Source organism: Camelus ferus, chromosome 20 (genome assembly GCF_009834535.1).
Source record: "Camelus ferus isolate YT-003-E chromosome 20, BCGSAC_Cfer_1.0, whole genome shotgun sequence".
Lineage (NCBI taxonomy): Eukaryota > Metazoa > Chordata > Mammalia > Artiodactyla > Camelidae > Camelus > Camelus ferus.
Genome location: NC_045715.1, coordinates 14,642,566 through 14,667,239, shown reverse-complemented (window position 1 = coordinate 14,667,239; position 24,674 = coordinate 14,642,566). Strand labels below are relative to the sequence as shown.

The following is a 24,674-nucleotide window of genomic DNA, read 5'->3' as shown; positions in this document are numbered from 1 at the left end:
TCAAGGAGTGCTTCCCTTTTTCCAGCTTTCTCTCTTGAAAGGAAAGCTTGGTCAAACAACTTAACTTTCTAAATTTCTATTTTTTTTTTAATTATAATCTCTGAAAAAAATTACTATCTTTGGGTGGTAGAACTAAGGGTGATATTTTCCAGCTTTTTTTTTTTTTTTTTTTTTTACTTCTCTGTATCGTCTTAAGTATTTCATAAAAAGCATGTGCTCCTCTTACTATTTTTAAGCCTGGTTTGTAAGTACATATATATGTAAAAAAAAAAAAAAAAACCCAGGATTCTTATAAGACAAATTAAAACCTTTCTTGGGCATCATTATGGATTAAAAACAGCGGTAAGCAGGTTGATTTATTTTAGTGATATTGCAAACTCTCCAACACCAATTTGGTCACTCTCAACTAGCCTCCGGAGGTGAGACGTGGTGGTGGGAAATGTTTAACAACCAGCTTTCCCAGCGGAAAAAAAAAAGCCCTGATTGGTGGTTTTTGCTCATTTTCATGGGAGATTTTTAGCCACTCTGACATCTGTCCGACGTCATCGGACACGGAGTTGAGAAGTGACGTGTACACAAACGTCTTTCGAGGGCGTAAGGGCCAGTGCATGCAATTCCAGCCCACCAGTAGGATAAGGGCAGACAGACAGACAGACAGATACACACACACACACACACACACACACACACACACACAGGGTATATGTTACAGTGGAAGTAAATCTCAGACTGATCCGGCAAACACGTACCAGCAAACAGCCACACATGCAGTCACAGTGCGTGTTCTTCCAAGGTGAGTAAGACCCCAGGTCTCTGCCCACTGACACATCCCAACAAGCACCTTCTGAAAAACTCCCATTCGAGGTGCGTACTCCTCAACCCTGGCAGCAAGATCCAGTTGACTTTCCAGGTAACAAAATCAGGGCCACACAAAAGGCCACTCCAAGGAGTACCAGGCTCACTGCCTCAAACTCTGCCTGTGCGACAGTCCAGCCAGTCCACGCATCTTCCACACCGCTCGTCCTGACAATGAACGATGTCTCCTGACATCTCCTGTGCTGAAGCACAAAGCCTCTGCTGCTGATGGAGACAGCCAGGGAGTAAACCTTGAAGGCATTACCCTGGATGGAGGAGCAGAGGGCTGCAGACCCTAAGAGACCACCCCTGGGGGTGGGTACTCCCGACAAGAGTCAGGAACAACTCACACTAACGATTCCAGAAGAGAGTAAAACGAGCGTTATGTATCTCTCACGGGCTGTCCTTTTGCAACATGGAAAGCCCGAGGGCTAAATGAAGCCGGGGCCAGCCTGGCCCCACACACCCCAGGGTCTGCCAGCTGGGGCAGCACTGCTCCCGCCCCCCCCCCCCCCCCCCGTCAGTCTGCTTCTGCCTGGACAGGGAAAGCCAGGAAGCGTGAAGGCCTCTGAGGGACCGGACCACTGACTGGCCCCTCAGCCGCACTGATCTCAACTCCTGGTCTCCAGATTTGCCTGTAGGCCAAGTGTGTATTTGTTCTGAGTCTATTCTGGGCTTGGGTAAGCAGCTAAGGCCTTGGAAGCCCAGGAGACACAGGGGCCCAGGGCAAGAGCAAGGTTCTCAGGGGAACAGGAGCATAAAGATAACAGAAGACAGTGAGCAGCCCACAGAATACCAAGGTTTGGGCATCCCCAACCAAGACATGTGATACTCCCACCAGCGCACTTCATGGGATTTTGGCCAGTCTCCAGTGGCCACTAGTCATGTGACCCCAGGTAAGTCGTCTGGTCTTTTGAGCCTCTATTTTCTCATCTATAAAACAGGGAGCATTCCACCTTCCTCAGGGAGGCGTTGCCATTGAGTAATTCACGAAGAAGGGCCTCTGCCAGGCTGCCATATACGTCACGGGCCACTCAAATTGTCAATATTATTAATCCTGATGAGCTGATATCAGCCTAAAAATTAAAGCCAATTTCATGTGAGAAGAAAGTCTCTAAAAACGCAAAAATACACTCTATATCCCTCAAGTTTCCCCCTTCCTTGCATTTATTCCAAACCCAACTGGTTGAATCAACTTATCAGTCTAGCAGAGATTTATCATACTAAGTGAAGGAAATCAAAGACAAATACCATATATCACTTATATGTGGAATCTAAAAAAATGATATAAATGAATTTATTTATGAAGCAGAAACGGACTCACAGACATGGAAAATAAACTTATGGTTACCAAAGGGGAAACAGTAGGGAGGGATAAACTGGGAGTTTGGGATTAGCAGATACAAACTATTACGTATAAAATAGATAAACAACAAGGTCCTACTGTCTAGCACAGGGTACTATATTCATTATTTTGTAATAACCTATAATGAAAAAGAATATATACATAAAACCAAATCACTGTGCTGTACACCAGAAACTAATACAACACTGTAAATCAACTGTACTTCAATTTAAAAATATTATCAATCTGTCAATTAATGATATCTTTTTTACATTATTTTGATTTCACACTCAAAGAAGATGGAGAAGCTCTGGGTAGGAACTGGGAGAAAAGGCAAAGTTATCATCTTTTTTACACACTAAAAAAGATAAGAGCTGAAAATAGTGCAGTAGTTATTCAGGAAAAGATCTAGATTTGACAATCTCAGACTGTCATTTTTATTTCTGCTAGACTAGCATGCCTCCTACTGTTTTAACCTAGTTTTTAAAATTTATTTTATGCACTCCAGCAGCATCCTGCCTGTCATGAGCAGTTTTTATTGCTCTGATATCTCATGCCAAGAGATTTGTTGCCGCTGAGAACATCTTTAGGGGATAACATGATTTAATGATTAAGCCTCTGTAAGTAAACACGTAAGCGTAAGCACATGCAAGAACGTATCATCCACAGACACTCTCATGTTAACAAAGATTTTTCAACTCCGAAATATTGGCCCAAATCTCAGGACTTGGTGCTTTGTTCTTTCTGTTTGTCTAGTTGCCTCTAGTGCCTTGATTATGCATCTGGCAAAAGCATCACGCAGGCTCTGGCTGGCGGGCTGGTGACCACAGCATCCCTCTCCCCGGCCTGCTGTGGCCCCGGGGGACAGGGAGGTGAGTGAGGGCACAGCCCAGAGCCAGCCAGCCAGGGAGTGGGAGGGTGAGCTCAGCCCTTCCCTGCTCCCTCCGCCCCGTAGGAGGAGGCTGTGACACCAGCAGAAGCTGGCGTTTCCAGTCACAAGATCCCCAGGGTCCCGGCTCGGGAGTACGTGCCAGGGCTGTGGTTACTGCAGATGCAACCTGGCCATTGCTGCCTGGCTCAGGATCACCTCCAGAACAGACGTCCTGGGACCGGCCGGGCCACCCCAGCTTTTCCCCAAGGCACCAGATTAGAGCCTCAAGACTGAGAGGCCGGTATTAGCCTACTTCCTATTTTACATCATGAAGGAGGATGCCCGTAACCAAATAAAAAGGGTGATGAGAGGGAGCTCATTGGGGACACTTCCAAGCCAGCTCAGCCAACAGCAGGTACACACAGCTCTGGCCCTCACAGTTCTGGGCAGGGGGTCAGAGCTGTTACAGCCAGAGGACACCCGTGCGACCTGGAAACATCAGCCCACTGCGGGGAGAGGGAAGCGAGAGGGCACGAGAGGCTTCACACTTTCTAGAAATTGATCTCTCCACCTGAAGCTGCAGGGGGTGTCCACCCTTCCACAGCTGGCAGGTTAGAGAATGTTCTGGATACGGAGAGGAGCACCCGGCAGTGAGACTGGTTCCCAAGCACAAGCCATGGTCGTTCATTTGTAAAGGCAAAGGAGGTGGAAAGGGCAGCAGTGCAGACAGACAGCATGGGACAGTGAGAGCTGAGACACACAGAAGACAGCCCACAGAGGCAGGTGGGAAGAGGGCTCAGAGGCAGGCAGAAAAGCGGGGAAGAGTGTTGCTCATGGTCCGCAGTGAGGTCTGACTCCTCCAGCGCGTGCTTAGGGACAGTCCTCTCGGCCACTCTCTCCTTCTGAAGCCCCTGCTGCTTTCCCACTGCTGGTGTTGGTGGGGCTGCCTCTGCTCAGTTTCCACCAGGTTCCAGTCTCAAGGGGAGAAAGATGCCTATAGCCTCACGAGTATGTCAAATTCAGCCCCAAGATAGTCGGCTTGGCTCTGGTGTCCAAGGGGATTGGTCCCAGGAACCCCACAGTCCCCAGATCCACAGACGCTCAAGTCCCTCACATAAAATGGTGTAGTATTTGCGTATAACCTATGAACATCCTCCACTGTACTTTAAATCATCTTTATATAACTTATAATACTTAATACAATGTAGCTGCTATGTAAATAGTTGCCGGGCAAATTCAATTTCTGCTTTTTGGAACTTTCTGGAACTTTTTCTCCCCAAACACTTTCAATCTGCCATTGGTTGAATCTGCAGACATGGAACCCACAGGTACAGAGGGCTGACTATATACAACAAAAGAATATAAATTCATTGTTTTATAAAGATCTACTTTTACTGACTTCTCAGAGGCCTTAAAGAAAACAATGGTATTAAAGAATAACATATACTCTCTATTAAAGATGTATCTTGTTATAAAGTCAAATTATATCCCCCAAAATGATGTACTGAAGTCCTAACCTCCAGTACCTGTGAAGGTGAATTTATTTGCAAAGAGGGTCTTCACAAATGCAATCAAGTTAAGATGAGATTGTTAGGGTGGGCCCTTAATCTATATGTCTGGTCTCCTTATGAAAGAGAGGACCCCATCTGAAGACAGACACACAGAGGGAAGAGGTCAGGAAGGACTTCCCCTAAAGGATCTGGACCTGCCAACATCTTAATTCCAGCTTCTAGCCTCCAGAACTGAGAGAGAACACATTTCTGTTGTCTTACACCACTCCATTTGTGGTACTTCGTTACGGCAGCCCCAGGAAACTCATAAATCCCTTCTGTCCCTTGCTGGCCTGCAGGCCTTGTCCAAATGTTATGACCCTTTACTCTCTCTTCCCCAAAGCTGAGTCCCTTCCCAAGAAACTCCTTGGATCAAATGCAAATAGGTCTGGGTGCCCCTCCTCCCCCAGCCTTCCAGGTGCACCTGAGTCCTAGAATGAACACAGCTAATATTCTTAAGCCAGCATTTCCAACATCTCTCTCTGAACCCTGTCATTTTTTCTAAACGTAGTCACGAGAGACACTGAAAACTTATCTTCAAAATTCTCATTTTCAACAGCATTTAACTGACAAACTACTATTAGGCTAACCATTCTTTTAGACAGGCGGGGGAGGTTCAAATAAAGCAGATGGCCTCTGCTTTCAAGACGTGGATGTTTAGGAGGGAGGGTATAGCTCAGCGGTAGAGTGCATGCCCAAGGTCCTGGGTTCACTCCCCAGTATCTCCATTAAAAATAGATAAATAAACCTAATTACCACTCCCTTTAAAAAAAAAAAGAGCTGGATCCTTCCTGCTGGAAAGAAGAGAGTAAAACTGTATACATATATATACGATGGACTTTAACAGGCTCTAATTAAATGTTAAACTGCAGTACAGAACTTAAGTTCTGAGAGAGTTCAGATAAATGGGCTCAGAGATGTCAGCAAAGGCTCCCTGAAGATGGGGCTGGAGGGGCGAGGTGAAGAGAAGGGACGGGGGGAGTAATGTGGGACCGTGATGCCCCCCCCCACCGCATGCAGTGGAAGGCAGGCGAGTCCTAGGGAATAAAACTGTCCCCAGGTGGTGGAGGGATGTGACATCCAAGCAGAAGGCAAGTCCATTTGCCTCTAAATTGCTAAGGGAAGTTGACGACTCCGCAGGGTAGAACCGGCAGAAAAATTAGCTAGTCTGACCCCGAGCTGTGATTTTCCCTCTCTGCTTCTTTGCGTTTCTGAAATCCTCAGGGACTAGAGGTAAGTGCACATTTGCAAGAGCAATTCTCAAAGGATTAACAGAGCACTGAGAGGCCATGGTGACTCTCCAGAACATTTCCTCCCTCCCCGTCACAAACATCATCACAGCCTAGGCCCCCGCGAGGTGGGGAGGGAGGCTGGAAATGTATGAGGTGTCTTAAGTGTGCTCTCAGAGACAGGCTCCACAAATAGCCCTGCGAGCATTCCTCCACCCAGAGTTACGGACGCCAGATGCTGTTAGCAGCTTGTGACCGCGGAGACCAGAAACAGGGGTCTGAGCCGTATCACCATCATCCGGCTTCTGGCGTTAAGGCTTTTATCAAGTTACTCACCCACCTACTAAGTGGAGAACATTCCTCTTTCCAGGAATGCTTTGGGGCTTCCCTCTTTGCATTCGTGGTCTGGGAACATAAAGCAGCTGAGTTGAAGGTGCCGAGTTCCGAAAAATCATGAAGATGGATTTTCAGAATGCCGATCTCTCTGAGTGTTTGAGAGTGGGGACCGGGGGTCCTAAACACCCACTTACACACCAGTGGGGGACCTGAGGATGAAACGTTCAGAGGTGTCACCAGGACACTTCAATGCCCTGGTGATCCTTTGAGAAATGTGCTTGCAAGTGAATACCTATCTCTGGTTTCTAAGGATTTTAGAAACTCCTAGGAATACTATGTCCTCAGCAGCAACTTGTAATAATGCATCTGCAACGCACTGGCACTCCGCCCCTTCCCCAGGCCGGGAGCTGCATGCTCTTTGGCTCCTCCTTCCACTTGGGTGAACTGGGCAACTTTCCAGAATCTGCTACAAGCGTCCAGGCATGTTCACCACCCAAGCTGTCATCTAGAGAAAGTCTGTGCAGTTGTTTTGCCTCCTTCCTGCTCGGCCTGGAGACCTTACCTCCTGATCTACCTGGTGAGGGAGGTAGAGCCCCCTGGGGACCCTGAGACAGGAATCCAGGCTGGGGCTTTGCCCATCACCACATCACAGTCTCCCAAGTGCACCAGAGTGACATCTGCCATCTCTCCTCCTGTACACGTAACAAGTCCTTGAGTATAAATGTCTTCTTTTATTAGAGATCAGGGGGTCAGTGAACTTCTTCTCTATAGGGTCAGATAATAAACCTTTTGGGCTTTGGGAGCCGTACAGTCTCTGTCTCAGTGACTCGGTTCTGCCACCAGAATGCAAGCCACAGATGATGTGTCAACAAATGAACATGGCTGCGTGCCAATAAAACTTCATTTACAACAATCAGGCAGGGGGACTGATTTAGCCTGTGGGCCATTCCCCTGTTATAGATCCACATGCACAGGACTATGTTTGAAGAGCCTACCATAATTTTAGAACCACTTTCAGAGACGTCCTTGTTTCTCACCACCCTGCTAGGCAGGTAAGCCAGTGTTGTATACACTCATTTTATATATAAGGCAATTGAGGTCACTAATGACTTATCTGATGCCAATAGTTAGAAACTCAAACAGGAGATTCAGACACAGGCCTTTTGTTTCAAAATCCAACATCTCTTCTTCCAGGCCAGTATTTTCCAGAATGTGTCTCTCCCTATTAATAGGTGTTATGTGAAAGTGGAGTTCTGGGGTCAAATAAGTTTGGGAAACTCCACATTAACCAAGGTTAAGGAGGCTTTTAATGTGTGTTATGAATCTCCAGGAGGGGATTATAGCATACTGAGTTTTCCAAACATATTAGACGCCAGATCCCCCTTTATTCCTCCTGTCAAAACAGCTCTCAGGACTCATGCTTCTTGGATCCGAGTCTAAGAAATCCTTCACCAAGCATAAACACAAGCTATAGGGAAGAAGACATTTCAGAGAAGGAATGTCAGAATGAGACAGGTTAAGGCCCTGGGGCAGCCCACCTAAGACAGGCCTTGGACTTGGAGCAAACCTTGACCCAGCAGAGGGATAACAGAATGAAACAGGGACCATCACACCCTAGACCCAAGTCCGATACAAACCAGGTAAATGAAAGCAGCAGGGAGGGAGATGTACTCTGCTCTTCCCACACCCTACCTGCTTCTGCTTTTTCTCCTTCTCAAGAGGAACTGCTGATCTGATTGGTCACACTCCAAGCTGATGGCTGGGCCTCTCTTCCCTCACAGCCTCCCGAGTAGAGGGCACAGGCTCAAGCCAAGAGCAGCAGGGGGTTTGGTTATAGTCCACAGTTTCTGAAAAAATACTCCTTTTTATGATGCCAGATGTCAATTACAAAGAGTATAATATTTCACTGAGCTAATCAAAGAATTGAGTGTCCCCTGCAAGAGGTTTAGATACTTGGAAGGCATTATGGCTGGAAAATCCAAGAATGTCTGAACGCTGACTGCAAATACCCCATCTCTCTCCAGGATTCTGGAATGAGTGATGCTCAAGGAACAAGGACAAGATAAGACTCAAAATGCACAGTCTTAGTAACAGCACACATGCTCTGAACCCCCCCATACTGGCTTCTGACAAAACCAGGATTGGAGTCCACAGCTGAGGCTCAAGTCTGAACGAGGGCTCCTCTCCTCACCGTTTATCACCAAATCCAAGAACTGGGACCAGCACACTGGGACATGTTCACAGGGAGCTAGAGTTTAAAACCTGGCAGGGCCTTAAGAGAGGTATTGACTCAACATACCAGGAGTGCTGTACTTTGTGGAAGAAGATGTGCAGGAGAGTAACGGCACGTGAGCCTCAGGAAGCATGTGGAAGAAGGGAGTATGGTTCTCATTTTACAGCCCCGTCCCCAGGTCTCACATGAGTCTGTGGGCTGCATGCCAAAGAAATGCATGCTAGTCAGTTGAGGTCCTCTGCATCTTCATCTTTGGCCAGCTCACCAGGGAGTATTCTGGGATGCTGAGGACATTCTCCCCCTTACCCTCCTTTAAGAAGGATGAGTCAACAAATAGTAAATGAGTGTCTCCTATTGCAAGAAGGTAGAGAATCATTGCCTTTGAAAGAGCTTGTGGGAGAAACTTACCAGGAGACGCAGCAAAGTGGGCAGGACATGGTCCTTGGCAGAATGTGGGCAAGACAGTTGGAGAAATAGCCTCTCTCTCCTTTTGTGAATGAGGGCTCCTTGTGCTTGGAGGCACCTGAGAAAGGCTTGCAATTTCCAGAGACCAGAGTGTACCTGCAAGAACATTACCAGTTTAGAATAAAAGTCATTTCTCTTCCTAAACAATGTATAATCTTACACATCTACCTTAAAATCTTTTTGGAATAAATTAAGGCATATAAAAAGAAAAATACATTTATGAAAATCAATCAACCAATTTATAATATTGCACCTATTTCTAAACATTTTCCTATGTGCAAACAATCGGCTTTGGGGACTGTAGAGGGCTAGATGGTGGCCCCCTAAAAGATATGCACACATCCTAATCCCCAGAACTTGTGAAAGTGATTTTATTTGGAAAAAAGGTCTTTGCAAATGTAATGAAGTTAGAATCTTGAGATGAAGAAAGCATCGTAGGTTATTCAGGTAGGTCCTCAATCCAATGACAAGTATCCTTAATAGAGACACACAGAGGAAAAGGTGATGTGAAGATGAAGGCAGAGAAGAGAAAGATGCAGCTACAAGCCAGGGGAGGCCAACAGTCATGAGAAGCTGGAAGAGGCATGGAACACACTCTCCCCTAGAGCGTTCAGAGAGAGTAAAGCCCTGTTGACATCTTGCTTTTGGGCTTTTAGCCTCAGAACTGGGAGAGAGAAAGTTTCTGTTGTTTCAGGTCACTAGTATATGATAATTTGTTACAGCAGCACCGGAAATGAATGCAGGTACTTAATTTTTATGGTATTTTGGGGGGTTAAACTTCAGAGGCACGCACACACAGAGATGTATGTCCGTGGATACTGAGCTGCAATTCCGCATCTCCAAGTACCAAGACCTCACACAAGGCCCACCACACGGACCTGATCTCAGTTCCTCTCTTGAATGCAGAACAGGCAAGAAGCATCTCCTGTGGTTTTATAGTGAAGCACTGTTTGGAGAGGAGGAGAAACTGCAGGTGGAGGGGAATCTTCCCACAGGACCAACCAACCTGCCAGATTAAATGGAGTTGGAGGTGGTCACATACTTTCACCAGGGGCTCATGTTTCACAGAGAAAGAATTAAGGTAATGCTACCAAACTCGCCTCCATCCTCTTACTCTGCTCAGAACAGCGAGAACACCCCTTCAGAGCCACAGACACGGGGTTCTATGTGGCTAACCTACCGTGCACAGCCTCTCTATTCCTGCACCCACTTAATCTAGAACGATATTCTAACTTGGTGTCATTTTCACCATCTTCAAAAAAGCGCTGGTTTGTCCAAGGTTGACTTCTAGCTCCCCCGAGAAACTACAAGGGAATGGGAAACTCTGGGGGAGGACGGAGGAGGATGATTTGGGTGAGGAAATTATCTGGGTTCCCAACTCGTACAATTACACAGAGGGCTTTTTTGTTTTAATCAATTAGGTCAAAAGGCATAGCAGATTTTGAAGGGATGAAATGACCAAAAGGCACTTTTCCCTCAGGATTTGAATAAGCCCAATTCAATTAAGTTTTTGACAGGAAAGCACTTAATTTTTTTTTTTTTTTAAATAAACAGGTATCCAGCAAGAAGGCAGCAGAAAACAAATTCTAGTAAAAAAGCAACAGGCAGTGTTCTCAGCAGTCACTTCTCAACTCTCAGGGTCTTGTGCTGTATTTTTCCATTACAAAAAAAAAAAAAAAAAAAAAGACTATGCATAGATGAAAAAAAAAAAAGGAAGCTGGAAGTTACTGCCAAAACACATCAGTTCCACCAAAAATGCACCAGAGTAGCCTTTTCCCTGCCCTGGAAATTATGAGTCTCTCTCCACCCTTCTAAATCATGCTGTCCTGATAGATTTTATTTGCCCACTAAAAATACAGAATGGAGATATTCACTGATAATGTGGCGTGTGCTACTTTTGGCAGAGCGTGCCTTTTTTTCTTTTCCCAAACAGAACCACGTTCTGGATCACAAGACCTTTAGAAGTAATGCCAGCATTTCTTTGTCCTTTGCAAAAACGCGGTGGTTGTCTCTTATCTCATACCAGAGAGGGGACCCAGAGGCTGCCGTAATAGTATATATGCGATAATTTTGTAGAAATCACAACTGAAAAAGGAGTGCATTAATACTGCATTGGGATTCTGCCCAGTGTGCATATCTTCTTTCCTCTAGACCTTAAATATTTCCAGAGCCTTACACAGAGAAAAGAGTGACAGTGGAATCAGTACCTAAGTTAAAAGCAATCATAGCCTTGTTGTAAAATCAGCAGCCAATAGCCTCAACATTGGTCACGATTTGAGTCTAGGTCGGCCTGCTAAGCAGTCCGCCAACACGAGAACCCTAGCTGGTCCCATCACTTAATTCCCACCGACGTGAAAGCATCCGACATCTACAAATGGTAGTTTCAAATAAAGGCAATAATTTGTTTCCAGCTGGTACAACTGTTTAATAAAATGCCTGCTGGCTCTCCAGAAGTAATATTTTCCTCTCCTCAGCAACAATGAAAATTAGCTTGTCTTGGGGAACCACTAACTCAATCCATACAAAATGTTCTCAACTTGAAGTATAAGATTTTCAATGACTGTGATCTGCCATATGGAGGGGGAAAAAAAAGCCCAAAAAAACGTTTCAGGGCTACAGAGTAAACTGGAGAAGTAAAAGAAAAAAAAAAATTTAACAGAAGGCTGAAGCCATTTCACTATTGTAATAATTATTCTTCTAATGTTTTAATCAAAGGAAGCAGCCGGTCTCTCTCCCCTCATCAATATTCAGGCCACCACACTTTGTAGGTGTTAATCTCCACACCTCCAGGCTGTTAGAAGGGAGCGGAAATTGGCAGTCCCGGCACCGCAGAAGCCTGTCGGGTAACAGTACCTGGCACTGCCCTTAATTATCTCAATTATGTTAATATGTGTTGTTTGTCAACAGCTACAAAGAAATGAGACTGCGAGGCAGTTGGCAAGATCAGTTTTTAGATGTAGGTTTGGGCAATGAAGGTTTTCCTTTCTGTTACAATTAAAAAAAATTTTTAAGGGGTTTTATATTCATGAGAGTAAAAGAAGAAACTAAAAAGTCACCCATAATCTCAGCTAGTGTGTATTTTCTGAAAGTCATTTGTCCAATGCGGTTTCAGTAAGCTTTTATTCCTCTTCCTCACAAGTGATCAAAAATATGTAAATATATAAAACATACAAACGAGTAAATACAAATGTTATACACAGGGAGAATGAGGCATGTGATTTATTTTCCAGGAGCTGAAGTAACTAATTAATTAATCTATAAAATCAGTAGCATCCTTTCAAATACAACAGGAAAACGTTTTAGACGATTCCTGTAAAAGAAAACAAGGCTATTTCGTACTCAAAGCCCTAACACAAGCAGATCTGTTTTCAGAGCAGCATGGTGAAGCTTGTATAAGAGTCCTGGTCAATTTTCTAGTTTCCTGGCATAAACAACGCCTGGAACCCAGCCTACCCTATCCATCCAGAGACAGCAGAAGTGGATTTGACTAATGGCAATTAAGGTATTACCAGTCATCAAACACACACAGGGTGTGTTCCCATATCAGCAAAAGAAATGAGAAAGAGGAGAGTGTTGGTTTTTTAAAGCCATCTCTAGGGAATGTGTGGGCTGTTTCTCACCTACTCTGAATCCGAGCTTTTCTGAGTATTTCCTGAGCTGAGCACAGTTTGATCACTGCAGGGAGAGGAAGTGAGCAGAGGCTTGCCTGGTCTGATTTCAACAATCTGAGCCACAGTTTCCTCATCTGTTGAAATAATGCTAATCAGACTGGCTGGTTCTGACGGCCAGCTCTAAGGCTTGCTGGAGAAGCCCAGAAGAGTAAGGAAGCAAAAAGGGGCCTGAGTAGAGACTGGCATGTTACCATTCTGCAAAAAGCAGCAAAAAGCATTGGAACTTTCTTTCTAGACCCCATGGAGACCCTTGAAATATGGGACTCTTCTAGAAAAAAAGTCCTTACAGGGCAGGGCAGCAGAGTGAAGGGAGCAATGTAGCTGTGGTCAAAGAACTGGGTTCGAGCCCCATCTTCCATTGACTTGCTGGGCGATGTGGGTAAGAAATGTAACATTTCTAAGCCAAATTCCTTACCTATAAAACGGAACTAACACAATACCCCTTTAATTGGGTTATTTGTAAAAAATTAACTCAAACAAGATAAGAAAAAATTTTATAAGCTAACAAATGCTACACAGATGTAAATCTCTTCCCACTTTTCTTCTGAAGGCAAATTCTTGGAAGAAGTGGTGTAGCTCAGTGGTAGAGCACATGCTTAGCATGCAGGGGGTCCTGGGTTCAATCCCCAGTACCTCCATTTAAAAAAAAAAAAAAAAAAGGAAAAAGAAAAGAAGGCAAATTCTACTTCCGAATTCAGAGGACTCCTGTTTTCCCTGAAGTGCTGTTCATGTCACACTAACAAAACGACTTCTAGTCCAATGCATACGATGTCCAAGATTTTCTGCTGAGGAGGACCTGCAGAAAATATGTGTTAGAACTTATTTCCATGGAGATAGAAAAAAAATTGTCTCCTTGTAGCGAAAGGGAGTTTTTTTCTTTAAATACTGATTGGAAATGTGGCCATATGAAATATAAGTTTGAGCTCTCCTGCCTAGAAAGATCTGGAGAGAGTTTAGTTTGTTACGTCCCTGATGAGAAAAGAGCCGAGGGACAGCGGGGTCTCCAGGCCGGGCCGGTGGGAAGGAGCCATATCTCACAGGCACTTTTGACTGGTCCTGCCTGCTGCCCGGGCAAGGGGAACCAGGGTCTCTCTCCTCCCAACCAAAATTTAACTGCTGTAGGGTTGCCAGATACAACACAGAACACCCAGTTAAATCTGAATTTAAACAATGGTTGAACAATGAATGGTTTTCTAGAATAAGTATGTCCCAAATATTTGTCAATCTGGTCATCCCAAATGGTTGCCTGAGGCAGAAGAGTTGTGGAATCATATAATTTTTTTTTTTAAAGAAGGGAAACCATAGCAATCTTCTAATTCAGCCTCCTCATCTGACGTATGAGAAAAGGAAAGCTACCTGTCCTCAGAAACACCAGCGGAACCAGGCCCACCATCCCCCTCAAAATACCAAGAGCCATTTTGTGACTGATTTTTTTTTTAAAGCCATTGAATACAAAGTATCTTCAATTTTTCTGAATATTTGTTCATATAAACCCAGGATTCTACTGAGCTGTGATCTGTGGCTGCCGTTTTTATACCAAAGCCTTTGTGTGTCTGTGGCCAACAGACACAACCAGCTCTAAACAGATAATTAGTGTTAGTAACTAGTTAACAGCGTCTACGGCTACCCCTGCTGACTGCAGGATGCCAGAACAGGAGGGGGATTTGCCTGAGCTCAGCTGTTTCACAGGATTTCCGCCATGACTTATACTAAGATAGGAAGGTCATCAAGCCAGAAAGGGGCAGGTTAGAGAGGGGTAAGAAAGGAGGCTAACCAGGAAATACTCTCACCTCAGAACTCAAAGCCAAGGTATACGTGTTTTAGTCACACTCTCATCCTCTGCCCTTTGCCATCTGACCTTGACCTACTGGCAGACTCAAGGCTGCCCTCGTCTCCTTCCCCTCCCCCAGCCAGGGTACACGTGGGTGCATCCAACCATCACAGTAGCTCCATTTCCTCTCTTAGAAGGATTAGGACTGGGAATAGTTTGGAAGCAGATTTCTCCCTCAAGGTCAAAGCTGTCAACGAAGAAATCGTGCAGCACGATTAAACCTGGATCTGAAACAAGGCTGGGATGCCTACCGCGTTTTGGGTGGATACAGGGGTGGGGAGGGGAGGGGGAGATGATATGTGAAGGCTTCAGTTTCACAAATATAAACCAGTACTTCTCCCCCTTTTCTTGTCTTTTCAAATATTTTTCCCTTGTGCTCGGAGACACTTGGTACACACAGAACATCATGAAAGGATGCTAGGGGACAAGCGCCGTCTCCTCGCTTTGCCCCACACTTAGGAGCTGGTCAAAACACTCTGACTCTGTAACTGGCCAAGTCTCAGTGCCTGCAGAGTGTTTTTGGACCTGATACTTGTTTTAGCCTCTTCTGTGACTTGCCCTTCGAAGCACACACACAACCCACCAAGGGACTTTCCCCTCTGTGCTCAGCAGTTAGCATCGGATCTCCTTGGCAAGGCTCTCGGTGACTGCACAATCTCACACCTGCCAGCACTGGAAAGTTCCGGAAATCAGGACTCTGTGCCAGACATTTCTTTGGAGCACTAACTTTACCCAGTTCCTCATTCTCCTGGCCATTAGCCTGGTCACCCATTCCTTGAACTTGGTTAAACTTTTGGCAGTGAAAGTGTGCAAAGAGCACATCTGAGAAATGAGGTGGCCGCCCAGGCCCTCGGGCTCTAACGCTGGCTCTCCTGCTGCCTTTGATTGCCTCCCCTGGGTACCACACCCTACACCTTCCAAAGCACCCTCCCATCTGCTCCTCCTCTGTTCTTTAGGGCGGCTCTGAGAGATCAAAGAACACATTGTGAGGATTTACCTTGTGACAGCTTTTGTGCTGAGCATTTTCATCTATGTTACCTCGTGGGGTCCTGCTGACCACCTTATGCGGAGAGTAAAAAGAAAATACCCACCACATGGATGAAAAGCTTGAGAGCCAGAGAGGGGAACGCCCCAGAGCTGAAAGCTAACTCTTCTTCCTCACGACAGATAACCTATTTTAAATTCTGTGTCCCAGTTAAAATTCTTCAATTAACTCCAGGGAGCCCAAGCAATGCATCTAGGCAGGAGAGCAGCATCTCATAGTCTAAAAGCAATAACCAGCGATCATGGCCACAACTTATTACTGACACCCAGTCACGGCCTCTTGATTCCTGGACAAGCATTTGGCCTGTATCTCACCCTTCAGACGGATAATACAAATCATAGTTCGAGAAGGAGTGCTGGGTGCTTCTGCTGTGAGCTCCCAGAACACTCTCAATCTTCTCTGCAGTATTTTGTCAGTTATAAAACTGCTAATTGTTAAAATTCTCTTTGATACTTTACAGAAGTAATACAAAACAAGGTATAAAGATGGGGGAGGGTACGGCTCAGTGGTAGAGCACGTACTTAGCACGCACGAGGTCCTGCGTTCAATCCCTAGTACCTCCATTAAACAAACAAACAAGCCAGCCAGCCAGCCCAGAACCCTTTGAAAAAATAAGCTGTAAAAGAAAAAAGCTAGCCATCTACCCAATCCCATCTCCCCACAGAAATCAGTATTAATATGATGCTAGGTATCTGTAAACACATTTCGCCTGGATCCCATATAAGTATACAGGCTTATACACATATTTGAGTTTGTTGGCTTGCTTTTCACTCAAAGAGAAGCATACCTTTTTCTTACTCTGAAACTATTTTTTCCTTTCTCCTTTTTTTTTGGTTTAATACTGTATCATGGATATTCCTAAATCTAATTTTTCCTAATTTCTTTATATATATATATGTATGTATATACGTAAAATATCACATATATGGGATAGCTTGCAAGAAACAGCAAATGCATAAAAATCCCCATGGAGTGATTACACCATAACTCCTCTTTTGATCGGTTTCCAGTTTTTTTGCCACTATGAGCAAAGATGCAACACTGTTCAGTGTGCAGGGGAGAGGGTAAAAACTGTTTCCTCTGATCTCTGATCTTCAGCTCCTGAGGACTGAATGAACTTGACAAAGACAGCTTAACTGGAGAGAATTTTCTTACACAGTAAAGAAGTGAAAGCCTGAAGAAGTGGTTAGGTCTGAGGTCTTTAAACACCATTTTAACAAAGGGTGACCAAGTATGGAGAATTGACAAGACAGAAGAAAAGGGGTTTGGGCTTTCTAGGGCTGGTCAACTGTGGGACAGAAAATGTATGGGGGAAACTAATGGAAGGTAAGGGTCATTTTAGTGAGGTTTGTTTACACAGACTCACGTCAGTGCTGCCCCCAGCCCTCTCTTCTTCCTGCTATGAGAGGGGAGGGGGGATATCTTTACAAATGGAAATTTGTACCCTGCTTTTGGCAGAGAATTCTCCCTATGACTCCTCCAGTTCAAAATAATCTATTTGCTGAAGTGGCATATTTTGGGGTGGCGTATTCTGATCCCCTCCAAGTGTATGCTCTTAAATATTATTTCCGTGGGATAAATTCCCTAGAGTGCTGAGTTAAAGTATACATGCATTTTATTATTTCTTTTATAGGTGTGGCCAGATTACTCTCCTAAAAGGCTGTCATCATAATTCAGATTTCAGCCAGCAGTATGAATCCATGAGCACCCACCTCTTCTACATCCTGGCCAGCTTTTGGTGTTTGCTAGTTCTGTCAATCAAATAGGTGTAAAAGTGGCATCTCCTTGATATTTTAATTTGCATTTCCCTCCCCGCTGGGGAGGCTGAGCATTTTTCTATTTTTATTGATCATTTGAATTTGCTTTTCTTAGAATTTCCTGTAACTGTTTAATTATTTTTCCTTTCTCCCTGGAGTGTAAGTTCCACCAGAGCAGGTACCAAGTGTGTCTTGTTATTCTGGTTGTTATTTCTGGTTCCTAAGACAGTTGCTGGCAAACTGTAAACACTCAGTAAAGAGCTGCTTAATAAGTAAGTGAATATCCTTCAACCCAGCAATTCTCCTCCAAGGAACCATATTAAAGAAATAATAACGGTTGTGTGTACAAATCTGTCCATGAAATTTTCATTATAGGATTGTTTATAACTAGAAATAAAATAGGTAATAATATTTATACAGGAAGAAAATAATAATTGTAACAGCGAACTTTTATTTAGTGGATACTATTAGGTAGTGTTAAAACTTTTTTATAATGTATCCTGTTTAGTCCTTATAATATATTAAGATTAAAAAAGCAATTATAACACTGTTTCCTCATTGTTTCAAGAAACGTTTCTGTGTGCATCGACAAAGAACTGGAAAGAAATATAGCAAATTGTTAATAGCGGTATATTTGTGTGATTTTAAAAATAGATTATTTTTAGTTTCTTTTTCATTTAAACCTCCTTTTATCTAAGTCGTCTCCATCCTTTGTAATAAGAAAAAGAATGTAAGAAAAGCAATTCCTGAATAATATTCTAGTATTTAGTGCTTTCTTCTGGTTTTTAATAGTGTGTATAGATACTACACATGTCTGTATATTTTAAATATTCATACAAATATGTATATAAAAACTGAATAAAGTCCTACAATAAAGGCTAGAGCTGATAAATACCTAATGAAATAGCTCGTTGGCCATCTCAGTTTTCCTCGATAATGTATGTCCTGGGGCTTGTTTCCCCAAGAATGAGGTATAGTTGTCTCCTCAGTCTGTTAGGGTGGACCTAAAGGGCCATTAATCATTCTGTCTGGAGCTCAAAGAGAACCCTCTGGAAACAGGGAGACGTGTAACCAGCCCGTCCAGCCTCAGCAGCAATGATGAAGGTGCCCGGCCACTGGGGTGGAACCGAGCACAGACACGAACGTAATGATGAAGGGTGCCATTTCCTGCCTTGCCGGCCCGCACCGCAGGTGAGGCCCCACCCGCCCCGCTCTCAGTCTCAGAGCAGCTCTTTCCCGTCATGTCATAGGAAACCGAATGTTCTTCTCTCAGTGGAAATCAAGGCTGGAATCCAGAAAGTAGAGTTGAAATGCGGTCCCTTAAGTGGTATACGGTGACAACCAAAAAGCAGTTGACAATAGATCACAAGCGAGATTTCTCCTTAGCAGCACAAACAACCCCCTCCCCACCAAAAAACAGATACATCAAAAATTAAAATAAAAAGCCTACTCTGGTTCTCTTGTGCATTTCACCCCAACTTCCCTTTCTGGGTTGAACAAACTCAAAAGAAGCCGCCACAAGCACATCTCCCCATTCTCCACCCCTGGAAAACTCACGGGCTGATTCCGTCTGTGTGGATTTAAGCTATTTCCAAGGCTCCCGTGGACATCAAGCAAAGCCCAGGCCCAGTCAGGGGGCTTGCGGAAAGCTGTGCTGAGACACAGTGTGGACGCCACAGGGCCAGTCCCCAGAGAACCAAAGTGAGAGCCTTAACTGAGAGTGGAAAGTGGTCAAGCCACGCCATCCTCCCTCGGTGAACCAGGCCCACCATCCCCTCCTGCTGTGTCTCCGACAGATCGACGCCAGTGTATCTCCTGTGACCTAAGATCCGACATCAATGAAAGTCACCCTGGGGGGTGGAGGTATTCATGCACGTCCCTATTAATAGTCTTAAAATAAATTTCCTTTTCGCAAGAGACCAGGATCTGCCATAAACTAACTAGCTCTCTTAGTACAGGCCATGATGCCCTCGAGCCCAGGTCCTCGCCTAGGGAACGAGGATGGAGTCCTGATGGTGGGCCACTTCTCCATCACCTCTGGACGGCTGTCATCTCCTCCCCTTAGCAACTCAGCCCTTCCATCCTCACCCTTCTGCCAAAAAGGTCCCCTTTGCTTTCCTGTGTGTTTGCTGGCCTAAGCAAGCTGCTACCTGCCCTGTGAGCGGGACTCGCTGGCCTGGTCCTGACTCCCAGGCACAGCGCTGCCCAGCCACAAAGGGAAGCCAGAAGTCAGGAGTGGGCTGAGGAGATGGGAGGCAGGCACAGAGGCAGCCGGCTCTCCCTGGAAAACCTCCCTAGACAGTCAGTCTCGGGAAAGTGTGCCAAGGTGGTGGAACCTCGCGCACAGACTGTCCATCCCTTGATGCTGAAGGAAATATGGAGAGGATGTGCTGGAGCTGCCTGGTACTGGCTCAGGAAAGCCGATGATTTCCATTTTCAGGAAGATCGGGAGCCAGCTGAGTTCCGACTAGCAGCCTGAAATGGGCCAGTGAGAGTACTGAGCCACGGAAATCGGCGAAGGCTGTTACCAATGAGGACTTTTTTTTTTGTTTGCTTGAGAACTGGTTGTTAAACCTTCCCCAGCACACCACCCAGGAAGCTCCATCCTCAGGGAGCGCCATGTGCTGGCCCAGGACGGCCCCTGCGCCCCTCCCAGCTCTTCGCTCACTACCTAGAAAACACTGGGGTGGTTCCTTCACCTCCCTGTGCCCCTCCTTCTGTCTCTGCAGGATAAGGATAGAACCTATAGGAGGGCTGAGTTAATTTATTTAAAGTGTTAAGAATGGTGCCTGGCCCAACGTAAGTATTTTCCATTATTATCTGCTTTTTAAAAAAATGATCCTTTTTCGGGGAGGGGTGATAATTAGGTTTATTAATTTACTTATTTTTTAAACAGAGGTACTAGGGATTGAACCCAGGATCTTGCGCATGTTAAGCACACGCTCTACCACGGAGTTATACTCTCCCCCCATTACTACCTGCCTTTAATACCCTTGGGCAGAGAATGGATTGAGAAGTATTGATTAAAAAAACAAAAACAAAACAAAAAAACCAATCCCCTCATATCCTGAATGCCTAACAAACTCGTTTCAGGGTTCAAATGTGGCTGGCTGTTCTAAGACATCTAAGAACTAGAACTTTCAAAAAGTGAGCCAAGAAAATGAGAAGAAACACAAAAGCAAGGATTCGCCAAATAGGTGCAAAAGAGAGAAGACGTAAATATAAAAATACATGATGAATATAGTGGCCTCTTCTGCTGATCTCCCCTTAACACACAGAAGAAGGAATGAAAAAAATAAAACAGCCTGGGAAGCGAACAGATTTTTAAAGACCGTCTGAGAAGCCAAATTCCTTCACAGCAATTATTCAGATGATGTTTGTGCTTAGATGTTTTGTGTTTAGAAAAAAACCTCCAAGAGCATTTAGTTTGGAGATGCAGAAACCTCAGTAACTTCTCATGCTTTGCAAAGCTGCTGTTAGAGCCAAGCATCCTTGTCAAGTAACTGGGTAGCAATAAATATCTGGGTTTTTTTTCTTCCGTACGAAGAAAGTTCTATTTTGTCCAAGGCTTCACTCACCCAGGCAATCACAGTCAAACATTCAAATTTGGATTTGTTTCCCGCTTTGGTTTCTAGCACACTGGGCCCCCTGCCTTCTTTTGGACTCCGTGACTTAAGATATTTATCATTTCAGGGACAGACTTTGCCAAGAGCATTTTGGTTTCAGGCAGAAAACAAAAATAGATGCACTTCAAAAATGATCCAAGTGTTGTTATGTTTCTGATTATTTTTTATCCCCTCAACCATTAAAAAAAAAAATCCTGGTGTTTGAAATAGTCACCTGAATCTCCGAGAAGCTTTAAAGCACCCTAAGACAATTAAACAGATTCCTGACATCACGAGGGCCAGCAAGCAACACAGCGCAGCCAGAGGTGACGGTCAGAGGACACGCGGCAGGTGTACGCGGCATCTTTTTTCCCTGGAAGAGCCCACGTCTCAAAGTTGCTTTGATAATAACCCCCTGACTTCTTGTCAGCATGACGCTTCCAGCAGTTTTTTGAGAAATGCCTTTTCTACCGGGGGCTTTGACCGTGACCTTGTTTTTTTCACATTTAATAAATTGGAAGAAAACAGAGCTAGAGGACATTACTCCAAAGACATCAACTTCCTTTTCCATGATTATCGACAGTATAGTGGGCGCCTGAGAACACGGACGGGGGTGCCACTGTAATGTGATCATCCTGGCACCAAAGAGCAAAAAGGAGGATTCAGAGCCTGGGCATCTACCTCTGTCTGGACAGGGTTACTTTGAGGCACTGAAAGGTCGACAAAGAAGCAGCACAGTAAGGCCTGTAAGAAGAACCGTGTCACCTTAAATACAGTCGGCTCTCCGTATCGGCGGGTTTCGCATCCACGGAGGGAGGACCGACCGTACTATGCCATTGACATAAGGGACTTGAGCATCCTCGGATTTTGGTACCTGTGGGGACTCCTGGAACCAGTCCCCCTGGATACTGAGGGAGGACGGCACTGTGATTATGGCTCTGTGTCCATAAAAAGCACTTATGTGTATAGAAGCAAAGGTGGACACTCTAAGCCAACACCAGACAGACGAAATGGTGGAAATACAGACATCTTATTTCTTTATTTGCAGACACCTTGTTCCTAAAAGGATTGAGACAGCTTGTAAAATATATATAAAATTTAAGACAAGTCATTCTGGGGCTTTCTTTCAATCATGGTAAAATACGTATAAATTGACCATCTTAACTGTTTTTAAGTATACAGTTAAGTATAGTCTTAAGCATATTCATGCAGTGGTGCAGCCAATCTCCGGAACTTTCTCATCTTGCAAAGTCAAAACTCTACCTATTAAACAACTTCCCATTAACAAGTTGTTTTCTGTGACAAGTTTGTGTATTACCTAATGAAAATAAAACATACTTTAAAAATTAAACAAAATGTAATGACCTTTGCTCTTCATTAAAGAAAGCGTTTGGCTGGGAAACGTTCTGCCCACCAACCTAACAATCCTTTCTGACAATAAAAAAGGCTAGAAATCAGAGCAGCCTTACAGAAGGGCAGGCAACAGGAGACGGAAGTCTGGAACTTGAGCATGCAGCACCTATCTGGGAAGGAAGAAGTTGCAAATGTGAGCCAAAGCGCTCTTCAAATCGGGGGCCCTCCAGCAGCCAGTGCGAAGAGAGAAAGCAAAGCAGTTACAGGAATCAAGAGCAAATTGGCTGCCACGCTCTGGGGACCGGCCAGGAGATGAGTTTCAGGAAAGGCAGGGGCTGAAGGGTGTTGGCAAGAAAGGCACATGACGCTATGACAAAAACTGCTGGAGGTGAATGGAAATGGGGTAGGAATCGGGAGAATCTAAAGGAAAGCAGAGGATTCTTCTGGAGTTCCCTGGTGGAAGGATACTATGCAATTTACCTGACCCAGACTGAGGGTGAGGGATGAAGGCCGGTGGAAAGACCCCAAAGATAGATTCCAGAGCAGCAAACAGCAAGCTAACTCCAATGCTAGCTGCATCAACGTGGGAAAGTTCCTCTCTAGAAAGGACCTCCTTTACACCCAAGCCAGTGGATATAAGAAGAAAGCCCACCTTAAAATCTATTTCTAGGCTAAGCCTAAAATTTATTTCCAAATAGAGATGTTATATTTCCATGTTCCTCACTCCCCCCCACACAATGCACTTTCAAGGGTTCCAAGATTATATGCTAAGAAGGAAAATCCTTTGGATGCTGATACTAGAATCTACTAGAAGAAAATAGAATTTCTGCTAAATTTCAGGCATAAACAGGGAGGAAAAAATCTGTCTCTCAGGACTGATGGCATGGATAGTACGGAAAAAAAATTTTTTTCTCAGATTCTCAAAAAATGCTTTTAGATCCGTGGAAGAGAAACAGTGAAAAGTGGATGTTCCAGGCAGCATCTCACAGCTTTACTTGGAAGGATTTTAGCAGTGTTTTCTGAAACTTGGGGCGTTTCCAAGCATATTCTATGGCTTCTAAAATAACACCACAGCCTAGGGAACTAGAAGACAACTCTCATCTTCTAGAAATGCTCTTATTACATGTAGGCTGTGATGGGCGCCAAGGTGGAGTGAAAGGGCACTGGTGTTAGATTCCGGGACAAGTTCCACAATTTATTAGCTCTGCAACCCTGGGAAAATCACTCCGACTCTCTGACCTCTAGTTTTCCACCTGTAGCCTGAGGGTGATAATACTGTCTTGAGGAAATCGTCTGGAGGAACGTGAATTGAATTGGATGCGAGAAAGTGTTCAATGGATTTAAGAACATACTGTTGAACTTCCGGCAGCACGGCACATGAACCTAATTCCTCCAGGTACAAAGATACCCAAATGCTGGATAAAATATAACCTTTACAAATACAGAGGGAGAATGGGGCTTGAAGGAAAATATGGGAAATGGCCAGGTGCCAGAAATGACAGCAATCAAAGCCAGGGAAATGAATCTAAGCTGATGCAGAAGCAGCCCCCTGGGTTTTCACTGGGTTTCCAAAGTTCCTGGATGCAGAGCAATGAGTTTCTAGCGCCCACGGAGATAAGAGATAGAACCTTAGCCAACAGATGGTGACAGGAGAGTCAAGTCCAGAGTGAAGAGCCACCCCAGCCACTAAGGAGAGCTGTGCTGTCTGCTTAGGCTACCACAGCAATATACTGCAGTCTAGGTGGCTCCTGAGAAATTTGTTTTCACATAGTGTTGGAGGCTGGGGGTCCAAGAGCAAAGTACTGGCCTATCTGGCTTCTCCAGAGGCCTCTGTCCTTGGCTTGCAGGCGGCCGCCTTCTCCCTGTGACCTCGCATGGCCTCCCCTCTGTGTGTGCATCCCTGGTGTCTCTCTTCTCATAAGGACACCAGTTATACTGGATTAGGGCCCCACCCCTATGACCTCATATAACCTTAACTACCTCTTTAAAGGCTGTTTCCAAATACAGTTAACATTCTAAGGTACTGGGGGCTAGGGCTTCACCATATGAATTTTAGGGGGCACAATTCAGTCCTTAACAGAGGCTGACAAAAACTACTCATAGGCTCAGACAGGCAGTAAGAAGGCTTACGAAAACTTGTCATTCGTCAGGGGCTTTAGATGAGATGGGGGAAAAGATCGCCAGTGAGAAATAAACAACAGCCCAAACTTGTAATATGTGCAGGTACTATGCACCTGCACAGGTAATATGTACAGGTGTGAGCTTTGAACCTATCCTCCCTACATGTCGTGGGAACCGTAAACTAAGTAACATAAAGTGAAATTTCTCAAACCCTACCAGAAACTTAAAAAAACACCAAAAAAACAAAAAAGACTAATCAGAGCAAAACTTTCACAACCCAAGATATGCCATGTATATATTTTTTAACCCTGCTAAAAATTGATTCATTAAAAAAGCTACAAAAACTACAATGAGAGTCACTGAATACAACGGACCAATGGTTCTCGAAGTGTGTTCCCTGGACCAGC

General features: G+C 44.7%; 1 protein-coding gene across 1 annotated transcript in view; it reads right to left on the bottom strand.

The window, feature by feature from the left end:
* The window catches only part of CDKAL1 (CDK5 regulatory subunit associated protein 1 like 1), a 721,376-nt gene that overhangs the window by 96,864 nt on the left and 599,838 nt on the right, over positions 1-24,674 (bottom strand). The window contains exon 18 of the transcript XR_004313468.1: positions 8,828-8,980. The gene's annotated coding sequence lies outside the window, so the exon portion shown is untranslated. The remainder of the gene's footprint in view (positions 1-8,827; positions 8,981-24,674) is intronic.